The 15,396-nt window shown below is 43.7% G+C and overlaps 1 protein-coding gene across 3 annotated transcripts in view; it reads right to left on the bottom strand.

The window, feature by feature from the left end:
* epn2.S (epsin2 S homeolog) overlaps window positions 1-11,649 on the bottom strand; it is a 40,275-nt gene extending 28,626 nt beyond the window's left edge. For all 3 annotated transcript variants that reach the window (XM_041578138.1, XM_041578140.1, XM_041578139.1), the window contains exon 1: window positions 11,402-11,649. The gene's annotated coding sequence lies outside the window, so the exon portion shown is untranslated. The remainder of the gene's footprint in view (window positions 1-11,401) is intronic.
* Between the last annotated feature and the right edge of the window lie 3,747 nt (window positions 11,650-15,396).

Below are 15,396 nucleotides of genomic sequence, written 5' to 3'. Positions count from 1 at the left end.
CAGCGAAATTTCGCCCTTTAGTGGATTTGCCCCATAGAATCCGTGCGGTGAAATAACACCTGAGTAGCGCAGAAAGCATAGGAGTCGCCATGTCTGGTTGTTTCGCTTGCTGTCCCTGGCGGCAATCGCCAACCAGGTGGATGCCCAGTAAAGACCAGGGTGAATTATTATAATTACTGTGGGTGGCCCTTATTTTTGCACTGTAAAAAAAATGCATATTACATCTTATCAATGGGCGTAAATTTTTCCCTAAAGCTGCCATGAGACATATACATTTTCTCGTACAGCGAAGCCTTTCTGTTCTTTGCAGATTATTATTACAGATGAAAGATAAGTCCCGTATCTTTGTTCTTCTATTTACTGTCAGGATGTTGAACCCGGTCTATTTACTATGATCTATATTGTCTTGGGTATCTGGTGACAAGGGAGGGTCCGCACTTAGATCAAAAGCAGGAAGGTCCCTCGTGGGGGTCTGAGACAATCGCTCTAACAAAGCTTAACCCCAGCAGGACCACCCACTGCACATAAGGGGCATTCATACTCAATGACAAAAGAGCAACAGGTGGGGCCACAGAGAAGTTAAAGTACTGACGCATGATAAAAAAATATATGTATGGAGATCGGTTATGACATAATAAGACCAAGCATCGGATTGGTAGGCCCTTAATGATTAACTACGTTTTTGGAGATTTAAAGGGATTCTGTCATGATTTTTATGATGTAGATTTTATTTCTAAATTACACTGTTTACACCATACCTCCCAACATTTTGGAAGTTAAAAGAGGGACAAAAAAATTGTTCACGCACGTAGCGCAGCAAATTCTTTTTACAAAATTTGGCAGGTTATGAAAGTTTGAAAATATTTCTCCTTATCTAAACTGTGTTTTTGTGTCTCAAAATTGTTACAAAGTATCTTATTTGCACCTGTTAGCTGTTCTGGGCTCTTTGCTAAAAGCCAATTAAGTGAGAAACTTTCTTTTTCTTTTTCTGGCTGTTCAGTGCAGAGAAAAGAGGGACTTTTCAATACAAATGAGGGACTGGTGGTTGAGCTGTCAAAAGAGGGACTGTCCCTCTGAAAAAGGGACAGTTGGGAGGTATGTTACACTGCAAATAATTCACTCTACCATATAACATTTAATTCCTGAACCAGCAAGTGTTATTTATTTAGTTGTAATATTGGTGTGTAGGTGCATCTCAGGTCATTTTGCCTGGTCATGTGCTTTCAGAAAGAGCCAGCACTTTAGGATGGAACTGCTTTCTGGCAGGCTGTTGTTGCTCCTACTCAATGTAACTGGATGTGTTGCAGTGGGACCTGGATTTTACTATTGAGTGCTGTTCTTAGATCTACCAGGCAGCTGTTATCTTGTGTTAGGGAGCTGCTATCTGGTTACCTTCCCATTGTTCTGTTGTTAGTAGGGATGCACCGAATCCACTATTTTGGATTTGGCCGAACCCCCAAATCCTTCACAATCCTTCACAAGAGATTCGGCCGAATACCGAACCGAATCCTAATGCAAATTAGGGATGGGAAGGGGAAAACATTTTTTACTTCCTTGTTTTGTGACAAAAAGTCACACGTTTTCCCTCCCCGACTATCCATATGCAAATTAGTTTTCAGATTCGGTTCGGCCAGGCAGAAGGATTCGATGCACCCCTAGTTGTTAGGCTGCTGGGGGGGTGGGGCGGAGGGAGAGGGTGATATCACTCCAACGTGCAGTACAGCAGTAAAGAGTGACTTGAGTTCACTCCAAGTTGATCCAGGGACTAGTCCGATTGCCATTTTGGAGTCAGGAAGGAATTTTTCCCCCTCTAAGGCAAATTGGAGAGGCTTCAGATGGGTTTTTTTGCCTTCCTCTGGATCAACTGGCAGATAGGTAGTTAATAAAAAAAAAAAAAAAAAAAAAAAGGTTGAACTCGATGGACATGTGTCTTTTTTCAACCTTACTTACTATGTTACTATGTTACTATGTTACTATGTTACTATGTTACTATGAGTTTATCAGAGCACAAGTCACATGACTGGGGGTAGCTGGGAAACTAACAATATGTCTAGCTTAGCTTTCAAAATTAAAAAAAAAATCTGTTTCCTCTTTTGAGAAACGGATTTCAGTGAAGAATTCTGCAGGAGCAGCACTAATAACTGATGCATTTTGTAAAAAACATTCCCATTAAAAGGTTCTGATAGGGTGGCCCAGTGATTCTAATGATGTTGAGGCCTCATCAGCTTTGCCAGAGACAGGATCAGCTGTTCAACTTCAGCCCCAAACAATCGTACAGAGTAATACGTCCCACCTGCCCTTGGAGTCCCTGGACCAAGCCAGTTTGGTGGCAGATTGGTGTGAGCAGACACGGGCGGGCAGGGATCACCCACTCCAGAGGATTGCTACATGGCTACTCCGGAGATACTTTTTCAGTCCTTTCCATTACACCAGTCCTCGTGTTACCAGACAGGAAAGGAAACAAGTGCGTCTTGTAGGATGAGGAGAGAATCAACCTTTCTATTCCACAACACAACGAGGGCTTCATACCAGGCGCCCGTATATAATAACGGACATTCACAGACTGTTCTGAATCATGAAAAAGCACCTTCAATCAGAAGCACTTCTGAGCTTCCATTTGGAACTGCTAGAGTCAGACTATACCCCACTCCAGGGACATTTAATCTGACTGGGCGCTGTATCCTAAGCATTCTGGGAAATGGGAATGGCTTCTGCTGCCTGGATCCAAATGACTGTGCATTGGAATAGAGACTGGCAGGTTCCCTCTACAAAAGAACACACTGTGCCAGGCTCCTTAGTCTGTATAAACAAAGCCAGTGTTGTTAACAACAAAATCCAGTATATAGTCAGTTTGAAGAAGAATCAAAACTATACTTTAATGGCCAGCCAGGAAGCCATGTGACCAGACATGGAGGACGCCAAACCCGCTGCACAGCCTTTTCAATACAAATATGGGGGGCACAGCAGTTCAAGGTGGGGGGTCTTCTTGGTTTGACTAAGGAGAGGGGGAATGGTGCAAGAAATTACACTGTGCAAGAATAAAATTATACTAGGAAGACATGCTTCCCCAGAGCAAAAATAGAATTACACCAGAATACACTTCCCCACGCAAAAAAAGAATTCTACAAAGAAAATACACTCCCTTTGCAAGAACAGAATATACCAGGAGAACACACTCCCCGTGCAAGAACAGAATATACCAGGAGAATACATTCACCGTGCAAGAACAGAATATACCAGGAGAATACATTCACCGTGCAAGAACAGAATATACCAGGAGAATACACTCCCCGTGCAAGAACAGAATATACCAGGAGAATACACTCCCCGTGCAAGAACAGAATATACCAGGAGAATACATTCACCGTGCAAGAACAGAATATACCAGGAGAATACACTCCCCGTGCAAGAACAGAATATACCAGGAGAATACACTCCCCGTGCAAGAACAGAATATACCAGGAGAATACACTCCCCGTGCAAGAACAGAATATACCAGGAGAATACACTCCCCGTGCAAGAACAGAATATACCAGGAGAATACATTCACCGTGCAAGAACAGAATATACCAGGAGAATACACTCCCCGTGCAAGAACAGAATATACCAGGAGAATACACTCCCCATGCAAGAACAGAATATACCAGGAGAATACACTCCCCGTGCAAGAACAGAATATACCAGGAGAATACATTCACCGTGCAAGAACAGAATATACCAGGAGAATACACTCCCCGTGCAAGAACAGAATATACCAGGAGAATACACTCCCCGTGCAAGAACAGAATATACCAGGAGAATACAATCCCCGTGCAAGAACAGAATATACCAGGAGAATACACTCCCCGTGCAAGAACAGAATATACCAGGAGAATACACTCCCCGTGCAAGAACAGAATATACCAGGAGAATACATTCACCGTGCAAGAACAGAATATACCAGGAGAATACACTCCCCGTGCAAGAACAGAATATACCAGGAGAATACACTCCCCGTGCAAGAACAGAATATACCAGGAGAATACAATCCCCGTGCAAGAACAGAATATACCAGGAGAATACACTCCCCGTGCAAGAACAGAATATACCAGGAGAATACACTCCCCGTGCAAGAACAGAATATACCAGGAGAATACACTCCCCGTGCAAGAACAGAATTATACCAGGAGAATACACTCCCCGTGCAAGAACAGAATATACCAGGAGAATACACTCCCCGTGCAAGAACAGAATATACCAGGAGAATACACTTCCCTGTGCAAGAACAGAATATACCAGGAGAATACACTCCCCGTGCAAGAACAGAATATACCAGGAGAATACACTTCCCTGTGCAAGAACAGAATATACCAGGAGAATACACTCCCCGTGCAAGAATAGATATACCCTTGTGCAAAAACAGAACTGTACCAGAAAAAAAGCACAAAAAAACCTTTTCGATTTTCCCAAAATGACTTCACTTTGCACACTATTACACCTTGTATCCAAGTACAAGTAATAACTATTTATTCTGAGGACAGTATTCCTATAACAAGCATTAATGTTGTTGAAAGACTGGATCCCAGGCCTCACAATTGCCCCTTCTCTCCTACCCCCCAGTAAATTGGGCTAGGCCGTGTAGTGTTCCTTCACATGGAGACGCTGGATCTCGTGTCTTTATAAGGACATAATCCCACAGGTCTGTATCCTGTTAGCAGCAAGTCAGAGCAGGTTCCCCAGTGCGATACACAATCACAATCACTACATATCTTGGGCTGCGGCCAAGCTGAAGGTATTCACTCTGCTGCCTGGGACATATCTCCCTTGGAAGGGCAGCTACAAAATGTAACCCCTGTGGGGGCAACAATATGCCCTAAGCACCCGCTGATTATACCCACCACCCACCACCACACGGTTCTCTGCCTTGCCAATGACCTTGGCTTTAATCGGCTTTGCATTCCTCCTAATTATCTTTCCTGGAAATAATCACAATTACTTTTATATCTCAGTGAGGAAAAGTTCCCATAACCTTCTAGAAATAAAAGCATTTCATTCTCGCACATCCCTCGGGGAGCCTAATGGCAATGGCACACAGCAACAAAATGCTCTGATCCCAACCCAATTCATTTTTATGGCAATCACCTGCACCAATGGGTGCTTTAAGGGTTAGATGGTTTTTCTTGCACCCACTGGCATATGCAGGCACCAAGCTACAGAGGGGAAAGTAAAGAAATCCCCTCTCCTGCGGTTGATAAAGCACCCCAAAATTCCTGTCCCCCAAGATACACTGGAATCTCTGTATGCAAAACACTTTATATTTGCGGTAATCCAAGGAAAATTCATTCAATGGGTGCAGATGGGCAAGAATGCTCGGCACTTTACTGCCCATAGCAGAAGAGATTTTCCAGGGGCAATAAAGCTGTCTTTCATGACACGAAGTAGCAGACCCCATCAGGATTACTGGTGCCTCCAATCTGTGGCCCATCTAGAATTGACAGGGGCCACACTTCCCTGCTCTTCCCCTTGATATAGGCTTGTATACGCTGCCTTTGATTTCACCTTGACTTGGAAGTCAATTAGAAAAAAACGCCCCCTTCCTTGGTTACAAGTTCATTTGGAGGGACCAGAGCCCCCTTAGTTTACATGTATTTTCTCCGGCTTCTTTTCTCTTCCTCTATTTTCCAGATTAATCGCACGATCCATCATCTAGTTTCCATGACGTCATTGCTCATTGCCAGGCAACCCAACTTTATTGTCTCTAGCAAATAAGCAGCATCCCATTGTTGTTGAGTTCAGAGCTTCTGTTCCCAGTAACAAACTGTTATTTATTGCCCCAACAGCAAAGTCAGACATTTTTAACACTTAACGCATATATAGAGGAAATGTTGGTTTAAGGGGTAACTTCAGGGAATGGTGTGGGAAAGCCCAGATGGAAGGACCTGCATACAAATAATCGGAGATTTGGGAAAGACTTTCCATGGGCTACAAGCAAGAGGGAACCACCCCATGTGCCACTGGCCTGCTGTGCCACTTTTCTCAGCCAGTAGCCATATTCTGCTGAACTTGAGAGCCCAGACTCACATGATACTTTGCATTGTATGTGCCATTTCCCTTACAACAACAACTATCAAGTTGGCCATTTATAGAAACACTATAGCCAGAGATTTTGCAGCAGACGTGTACATACTTGACCCTAAAGAGTGAAACAGTTTAAAACTGTCCATACACTTTTATGATACTCGTCTGTTCGGACCACAGTACCATTGTGTCGTTTGGCACCAGCAACAGTGAATGAGAACATCCCATCTTCTTGAGATGTGGTCTAAAGGTGGCCAAATAGGGCATATCGGTCATTCAACCCTCTCCCACTGAGATTTTTCTTACTGTTCCGTATGAATGATCGGCGCAGTTCTCTAAAAGGAACACGGAAGTTGGGCGCAGGCAGGTGCGGGTGGAGGGAGGGCGGGTGCGGATCCGGTGCTCCAATGGCCAAAAGGCCGGAGCGTAGAAATAAAAGCAGAATAAAAGCCATAATATGCAAAGTGTGTAGAGTCTGCAACCTTGGCTCTCCAGCTGTTAAGGAACTATAAGTCCCACAATGCATTTGCCTTTAGACTCCTTCATTAGACTCATTCATTGCATTGTGGGACTTGTAGTTCCTTAACAGCTGGAGAGCCAAGGCTGCAGATCCACCCAGAGTGAGTCGGGCAACCCCCATAGGGGCTCAATGTCGAGGGCTTTCATAATGCTTTGGCCCCAGTCCAGAGGATCAAGTGTTTCTCCGAAGATACTACATTTGATCTCAGCCAAAAGGCCGAGAAGCGACAGGAACATGCAGATACAGAATATTCTCTGCAGAGAGAGACTGTGCTATTAAAGCAGCGATTAAAGGGAAGACTGCAGTACAAGCAATAGGTGGCGCTGTTCCACTGCTGGTTATGGAATAAGCTGGTTGCCAGCAGGAATAGGGGAGCTGGGGAACTTCAATCTATTTGAAACTACAGATTCATTGACTCTAAAATTCGACCTGACTGAATTCAAATGCCTGGCCTCACTGAATCCTTAAAATCCTGCAACTTTTCATCACCAAACGAAGAAACGGAGACTTATTTTTGCATATGCAAATTAGGGTTAAGATCCGGTGCATCTCTAACTGAAACCCAATTGTAAACTGGAATAACAAGCCCCGTTCACTTATGTCAGATAAAATATTCATGCTCCGGGGGAAAAAAAAGCACAACATATTTTCATCACAGTTGACACTGTAGCTACACCCACATATTTCAATATCTATTTCGGCAAAACGAAACGCATGTTATAAATAGCACGTGTTTACTAAGCGTCCCGTCTATACTGGCTGACAAGGGGGTTAAAAGCATTTCTAAAGTCAAAATCTGGGTCGACTTCCAGCTCAAGCCTCCAAAAAGAATTTCTTTCTAGAGAATTAAAGGGGATGTTAACCCAAAAATAACATTTTGCCCAATGGAAGAAAATGTTATTCTAAGCAGCTTTTCAATATACATTATAATTATAATAGCTTTTTAAGGGTCTGACTCCTGAACCAATGCAGAAGCCAGCTCTCCTCCAGTAATAATCCAGTTCCTACCATATCTCTTAATCATCTGCCTTCCGCCATGCAGCTTCAGTAGTCATTACCAGCAGTGCAGACTCTTGCATTGGTTTAGAATGATAATACGCCTTAGTATTTGTTGCGGGTAGTAGTTATGCTACAGTATAGTTCAGCACCAATATATATAAATCAGACAAAGATCTTCCTTTTCTAAATGTATTTTTAGCTTATCCTTCCAGAAAATGCACTTATGTGCCCTTTAAAACCCATGTGCCTAGCTGTTGTGGAAACCGTGCATGGATTAATGCGTCCCTGTATTCGCTGTCCCAAAGGGATAAAAGATGAGCCAAATACCAGGCGGTATATTCCGGCCAGGGTATGTGGGCCACAAAGATTTGCTAGTTATAAATAAAACAACTACTGTAATGGGGGGTAAGCAATGCAAGTGGAGTTTCATCAAAACTACAAATCCCAGCATGCACGGCCAGCAAGAGATTCTGTAATTGTGCAGAAGCTGGCAAAGAATATATCTGTTTAAAACCATTCCCTTCTAGTATGAGTTTTCCTAATATGAAAATCTTAAGTGTAAAGGTCACCATCTGCATGGCTTCTGGAAACCATAGAAATAATGAAAATTCCTACACAGCTCCCTCTTGTGCAGAATCATATGGACCATTGTGCTGTGGAGTTGACCTACATCGGCATTTTTAAAAATGTCTCTCGCCCTTTAATTTATTATGTATTTATAACAGGCCAGTGTAGACTGCCCAACAGAAGAAGAAGAGCAGACACATGGGATATTGTACCACTCCACCACCATTCTACATATAAGGATATTAATCATTGAGGAGTTTCTGATAAACCTTTCCCAAGCAGTATTTAGCCAGTAGGCCTCCAATCAGGAGAGCCCTGATCTTGAAATCCTCCTTTCTGATGGGCCCCTAATTGAATCCTGAGGTTTTATTCCTCTTTGGTCACAGTGGAGGCCTCCCTTATCTCTAGTGGCTTCCAGTTCAAAAATTCCTTTTATTACACCAGTGGCCGAAATAAGTGCCAACACCATGGGGAATAGGCCCCCTGGTCTTGAGGCTACTACTGAACTTATCCGACAGGCCCTGGTTCTGACTACTGGGGTGCGGGCCACATAAGTCTCCATGGTAGACAGACAATATAACACAGATCTGGGCAGGGCCCAAAAGCAGCTGCAGGGAGCCCCTTAAACTCTATTAACACCGCTGTATTACCCACAAATACTATCCAGCTTGTCTCATTTTTATACATTATTGGTCCCCAACCAGTGGTCCGTGAGTAACATGTTACTCACCAACTCCTTGGATGTTGCTCCCAATGGCCACAAAGCATTTGCTTGTTTTTGAATTTCAGGTTTGGAGGCAAGTTTTAGTTGCATAAAAACCAGGTGCACTGACAAACAGAGTCTCCTGTAGGCTGCCAGTCCATATTGGAGCTACTAATAACCAATCGCAGCCCTTATTTGGCATCCTCAAGGATTTTTTTCCTGCTTGTGTTGCTCCCCAACTCTTTTTGAATATGGCTCATGGGTAGAAAATGTTGGGGACCCTTGAATGGAACAAGCTGATCTAGGTCAGTACTATCCAATCGTTTCCTTATAATGGACCAATTATTCACTTTGTTTTGGGTCCAGATTCTGATTTGTGTCATCCAAAGGAGCCAATAAATAGTGTGGGGGTCCTGAAAATCTTTTGGAGAGCCACACTTGGCCTGAAGTTGGACACTCCTGATTTAGGTATTCTAAGTTTGGTCCACAATCTTTTTATACTCTATCTCTGTCTTACTCTATCACTGTTCCTTTACTTCACCCCCTAAATAATTTTCACCTCCCCAGAATCCCACAGGAAAGCCCTCTCTGACTCATGATAGAACCTCTAACTGCCCTGAGACTTCATCTGGATCCCAATGGAAATAAATTCCTACCTCACTTAAATGTCCTAAGCCTCTGCAAGCAAGTTCAGAAAAGAACATCCATCCATTTTGACATACGCTCCATCCAATGTTTTGGTTCCACCTGAGGGTCCAACCTTTGCTCAGGACCTCCTTTAGATTATCAAAATGTTTCAGATATGGGACAATGTTGGTGTATTAGTCATAGTTTCAATAATATCTGGGGCAACATTTCACAAAAAAAGCTGGCCCTGATTGACCCTGAAGCTTGGTTTTCATGGGTATCAAGGAGAACAAATATACATTCTACAATATACATTCTCCCCTGCTCTGAGGGGGTCGTTTCATTGAATTAGTAGCAGTACCACATCACAGAACCTTTCTATTTTGGTTATGAAGAAGCAGGTCCTTCATGGTTACACTTTCGCCCCACCACTGAAAAGAAGCTAAACAAGGGTTGGACAGTTACCATTCAGGCAACATCAGTTCTCAATCTACATAACCACTTTCCAGCATCGTGGTCTTATTTCCTAACGAGACGCATATTATAAGGACACACACAGCGATACATAATCTAGGGCTGAGCACATCCCAAGAGACACTTATATGCCATTATGTAAATATCAGATTAGGAAGCGCACACCCTAGGAAACAATTTTGAGGTGCTAATCCAAAGGTGGCTCCCCATGTGGGTCTCCAAAGCTAACATACACAAAAATCAAGATAAGGATTGCAAATAGAACTATAACATCAAAAGAAAAAAAGGTTACAAAAAATACCAAAGTAAGTAGTGAGCCCAACGCGTTTTGACCATGATGGTCTTCCTCAGGGGCAAAAATAATTAAAAAAGATCAAAAACCTGCTTTTTTCTTTTGATTTTTTATTATTTGTGCCCCTGATGAAGACCACAATGGGCGAAACGCGTTGGGCTCACTACTTACTTTGGTATTTTTTGTAACCTTTTTTTTCTTTTGATGTAATAAATATTTCTCTATTTTTCAAATTGAGTGTGCAATCATTACCATTGGCAGTGGAACGAGGCCCATGTGGGGGGCGTATTTTCTATTTATCAGCCAGTGTAGCGCCTCAAAGTGGGGTGATACAGAATAAGCCCCGTATGACAAGGACATAAAGGGCAATATTATTCCCCAAAATTGATTTTTATTTTTGTATAATTGTTTTTCCCAAACTATTTTCACTTGGTTCATGGATAAATACAAAATTCTTTGAGTTAATTCAGCGCCACTCCCAAAAAGAGTATATTTTTGAGCAGTTTTTTCCAGGCTGCCTTAGTATTTTTTTTTTTACCGTGGAGCAGGAGAATAAAGAGCGAGTGGAGAGTTTGGAGGCACACGGAGCTGCACATGTAAAGAAATGCACCAGTGGAGCTTCCCATGGGACAGGAGTGTCCTGTTACAATCCCATGTGGTTCTACTCACAACACAAGAGAATTTAAAAGACCAAATTACTAAGAGGGGAGGAGGGTGGGGGAGACCAGGAGTTTGTTTCTTTGCACAAGATAATAAAGGTCCCTGACAATATTAGTCATGCACAATGCCCCTAATACCCACTGCTGCACCCCCCACCTCTGCTTGATACCCCTGCCAGGCTTTCTCTCTTTCTCTGCCCCGGTCCCATGAAGTGTTGCCCAGGATCACAGCGCTTAGTAACTGCAACACTGCCAGAGGCACAGGGTGCCCATAGGGAAAAGAGCTGGAGCTGCAGCCGCACGGTGATGGGTGCCACAGGAGGGAGCAGCACAGAAGCAGGAATGAATTTGGGGCACAAAGGAGGGATCAATTCAACACCCATAGCAGGAGGCCTCTTGTTGTAGTCTTCTCATGCAACAGGCCCCTGTACAGAAGCAGCTGCACTTAACAGGGCTCCCCAATACACAGCCCACCCCAGACCTATAAAAGAACAAGAACTTACCCCGACTGAGCTTTTTCCTTCCTAGGGTGCAGGGGGTGGGCTCCAGCAGGGGCTGGGGGGTCTTCCCTCTTCCCACCCCTATCAGTTCAAGGGAAGAGCAGAGCAGAGGGGCGGATCAGGGGCCACAGTTACGCACAGGATCAGAGGGGCCACAGTTACGCACAGGACTGGAGGAGCCACACTGTTGCGCACAGGATCGAGTGTCTGTACTGCCCCAGCCCGGCGGCTGCAGGGAGATGAGAGGCGGCCGGGGAGGAGGAGGATGAGGGGAGGAGAGAAGGGAGGGGGAGAAACAAGAGCCTGGAAGGGAGGGAGGGGGAGCTGAGAGAGGGAAGGAGCTGCTCCCGTGTGTGTGTGGGTGTCACATTATTATCACTTTGCCTCTCACTCCGACACCCCAGGCTGGCGAGGTGGTGAATAAACAAAGTGCAATGTATATCTGGGGGATTTGCAGGTTACACATGTCTCACTTATAGAATCATCTAAGGCTGGGACCCCAAGTCTGCCACCCCCCCAGTCAGTCTTCTCCTGTGTGCCAGGAGCTTGCAATCCAAAATGACAACAACCTATAAGTCCCTCCCGCATTGCTCATCTATAGTGATGAACGTATTTTTTTCGCCAGGCATGAATTTGCGGCAAAATTCCACACTTCGGCATCTGCAAACGTTTTCACGAAACTGAGGCAAAAATCCAATGCGAGAAATTTTGACGCAGCTAAAAAGTCGCCATAAGAAAAAACTGCCCTTTGAGTTTAAGGGTCAGGGCACGCACTCAGATTTCGGGGAGATTAATCGCCTCTTCTTTGGGGCGACTAATCTCTCCAAACTGCCTCCCGTCGGCTAGAATGTAAATCGCCGGCGGATGGCACTCGAGGGCTTCGTTATCCAAAGTCGTGAGGCAACTTCGACCAACTTCGGGAAACGAAGCCCTCGAGTGCCATCCCGGCAGGATTTACACTCTAGCCGGCGGGAGGCAGAGAGATTAGTCTGAACGTGTGCCCTGACCCTAATGCATTTGTAATAAAAATTAGCAAGAGCAATACAATATTTATAGCCTTACAGAGCATTTGTTTTTGGATTGGGGCCTATTCAAATAGGGGGGGGTCTGTTTAAAAAGCTGAAAAGAATTGGAAGAAGAAGGCTAATAATTAAAAGACCAATTGAAAAGTTGCTTAGAATTGGCCTTTTTATAAGATACTAAAAGTTAAAAGTGAACCACCCCTTTAATGGAATTGATCAGGAGGGAGCTGAGTTAAAGGAGACATTTTCTGTTAAAAATAAGAAAGTACAGTGTCAGACTGGCCCACCTGGAACCAGGAAAATTGCTGGTGGGCCCAGGTGTCAGTGGGCCTCTTACTTCTAATCATTTGGCCTATTTCATGGTCATTCCCTATTTCTTTATGGGAAAAAAGAGGCTTAATAATGGCAGAATAGTATAGTATGAATAGAAAAAGAGACTAGGAGAATAAAGAGGTTGAGTGAGGAGAGGAGGAATATGGTTTGGAAAGTGGGCCCATGGTCTAAGGTTTTCTGGTGGGCCCCTGATATCTCAGTCCGACACAGAGAACGTACCAGTGCAATATACTCGTTTAGATATAGAAGAATTTTGCTTAAAAAGTAGTGTTTCAGGCTGATTTATTGAAATTTTCTGCAAAACCCCTAATAATCCCTCCCTTCTCTTCCACTTCCTGCTCCCTGAATTCCCAGGCTGTGCAGGGGAGCCCATGAGGTATAGGGGCCCCATGAGGCCCTAATTCATATACAATTTAATTAAATATTGGTAAAACAAGTCAACCTTTTGACATTTGGGGGGCCTCTAGTTACGACACTAGCAGCTGGTCCTCATTTTCGAAGTCGCCTGAAGTTTCCTCGTGAGGCAACTTCGGGCGACTTCGAAAAATGAAGGGCTCCGAGTGCCATCCCGCCGGCGATTTCTATTCTAGCCGGCGGGAAGGCAGTTCGGGGACATTTATCGCCTCAAAAAAAGGCGATTTGTCGCCGGGTGACTAATCTCCCCGAATCTCCACATGTGTCTCTGCCCTTAAGTTGGCCACAGACGCAAAGATCCGATTGGATGAATCGATGTACGATCGGACTTTCCAATCTCCCGACCTGCCACTAACCATTCCGATCAAATAAAGCAGTTAAAGAACAGATCAGCCAATATTCTGCCCCTGACAGCAATCGTACGATAGTTATATCCGACCAAAGCTGGTGACAGTCTCCCACTGAAAATCGTACAATCGGCAATACACGCAGAGATATTATCGGCAGCCGACAGAAATTTTCTAACCTGTCCGATCTCCGGCGGACGAAAAATGTTGGGACTCTCCACACACGTTCCGAAAATCGTACGAATCCTCGGTATGTTCAATGAGAGCTTTGCTACTATCGGCAGCTTTAGGCTCCGTATGGCCATATGTCTGTGTGTATTTAGCACTCTCCATGAGCAACCTCATCCTCCCCTGGGTTAGTAGCTCCACCCACTTTGCTCTGCTGAGCTGTGCAAGAGACAAATGGGGCAGCCAAATGGAACCCTGCTGTTACAGGTCATTATTACAAACACAGCTAAACAGATCAGTCAGCAGTAGATAAGGATATTACAGCTCTCTGGGTGGGCTCCTGGCAATGGAGAAAGAGTAAAGACCCTAAACTGAGAGGTAGAATTGCGATCAACCCACCTGATGGATATTGGGGTTTGTAAGAGAACCACCACTACACTGATGAGCCTCAAGAAAGGCGAAACTGTCTGTAGTTGGGAATCTGATCAGCTATTATCTTGGCTTCTGCTTTAAAAACCCAGTGGGTGAGCTTTAGCCTATAGGATAAACCCATGTAAATGGGATTTTCTTGGAGCTTGTTTGGAATTCATTCCCCAGAATCTGTATGAGGCAGTCTCCTCAACCCTAGTGACTTGTAAGAGAACCACCCAAACCCAAGTTATTGCTTTCTGGCCTCTCGTGAGGATTATTGCAATTTTGGACATGTGTGTTTTTGGCTACGCTAATTCCCAGGAAAGGGTCAGTTCACCTTTAAGTTACCTTTTAGTATGTTATAGAATGGCTAATTCCAAGCAAATTTTCAGTTGGCCTTCATTTCTTCTTTTATAGTTTTTGAATTATTTGCCTTCCTCTTCTGACTCTTTCCAGCTTTGAAATGGGGGTCACTGACCCCATCTAAAAAACAAATGCTCTGTAAGGCTACACATTTATTTATTATTGCTACTTTTTATTACTCATCTTTCTAATCACCCCACTGATATTAAAGGGGTTGTTCGCCTTTAATTTAACTTTTAGGAGCAGATTTACATAGGGTCGAATATCGAGGGTTAATTAACCCTCGATATTCGACTGCCGAATGTAAATCCTTTGACTTTCGAATATCGAAGTCGAAGGATTTACCACAAATAGTTCGATCGAAAAATCATTCAATCTAACGATTAAATCCTTCGAATCGTTCGATTCGAAGGATTTTAATCCATCGATCGAACGATTTTTCTTCGACCTAAAAAGCATTAGAAAGCCTATGGGGACCTTCCCCATAGGCTAACATTGCACTTCGGTAGGTTTTAGGTGGTGAAGTAGGGGGTCGAAGTTTTTTTTAAAGAGACAGTACTTTGACAATCGAATAGTCGAACGATTTTTAGTTCGAAACGTTAGATTCGAAGTCGAAGTCATAGTTGAAGGTCGAAGTAGCCAATTCGATGGTCGAAGTAGCCAAAAAAATCATTCGAAATTCGAAGTTTTTTTTTATTCTATTCCTTCACTCGAGCTAAGTAAATGGGCCCCTAAGTGTGATATTCTGATACAATTTGTAATTGGTTGTCATTTTTTATTATCTGTGTTTTCTGAGTTATTTAGCTTTTTATTCGCCAGCTCTCCCGTTTGTAATATCAGTAACATGATTGCTAGGGTTCAAATTCCCCTAGCAACCAAACATTGATTTGACTAAGAGACTGGAATATGAACAGGAGAGGGACTGAATAGAAAGAGGAGA

Source organism: Xenopus laevis, chromosome 9_10S (assembly GCF_017654675.1).
Source record: "Xenopus laevis strain J_2021 chromosome 9_10S, Xenopus_laevis_v10.1, whole genome shotgun sequence".
Taxonomy (NCBI): Eukaryota; Metazoa; Chordata; class Amphibia; order Anura; family Pipidae; genus Xenopus; species Xenopus laevis.
Note: the sequence above shows the minus strand (reverse complement) of the source record. Positions and strands in the feature narration are given on the sequence as shown.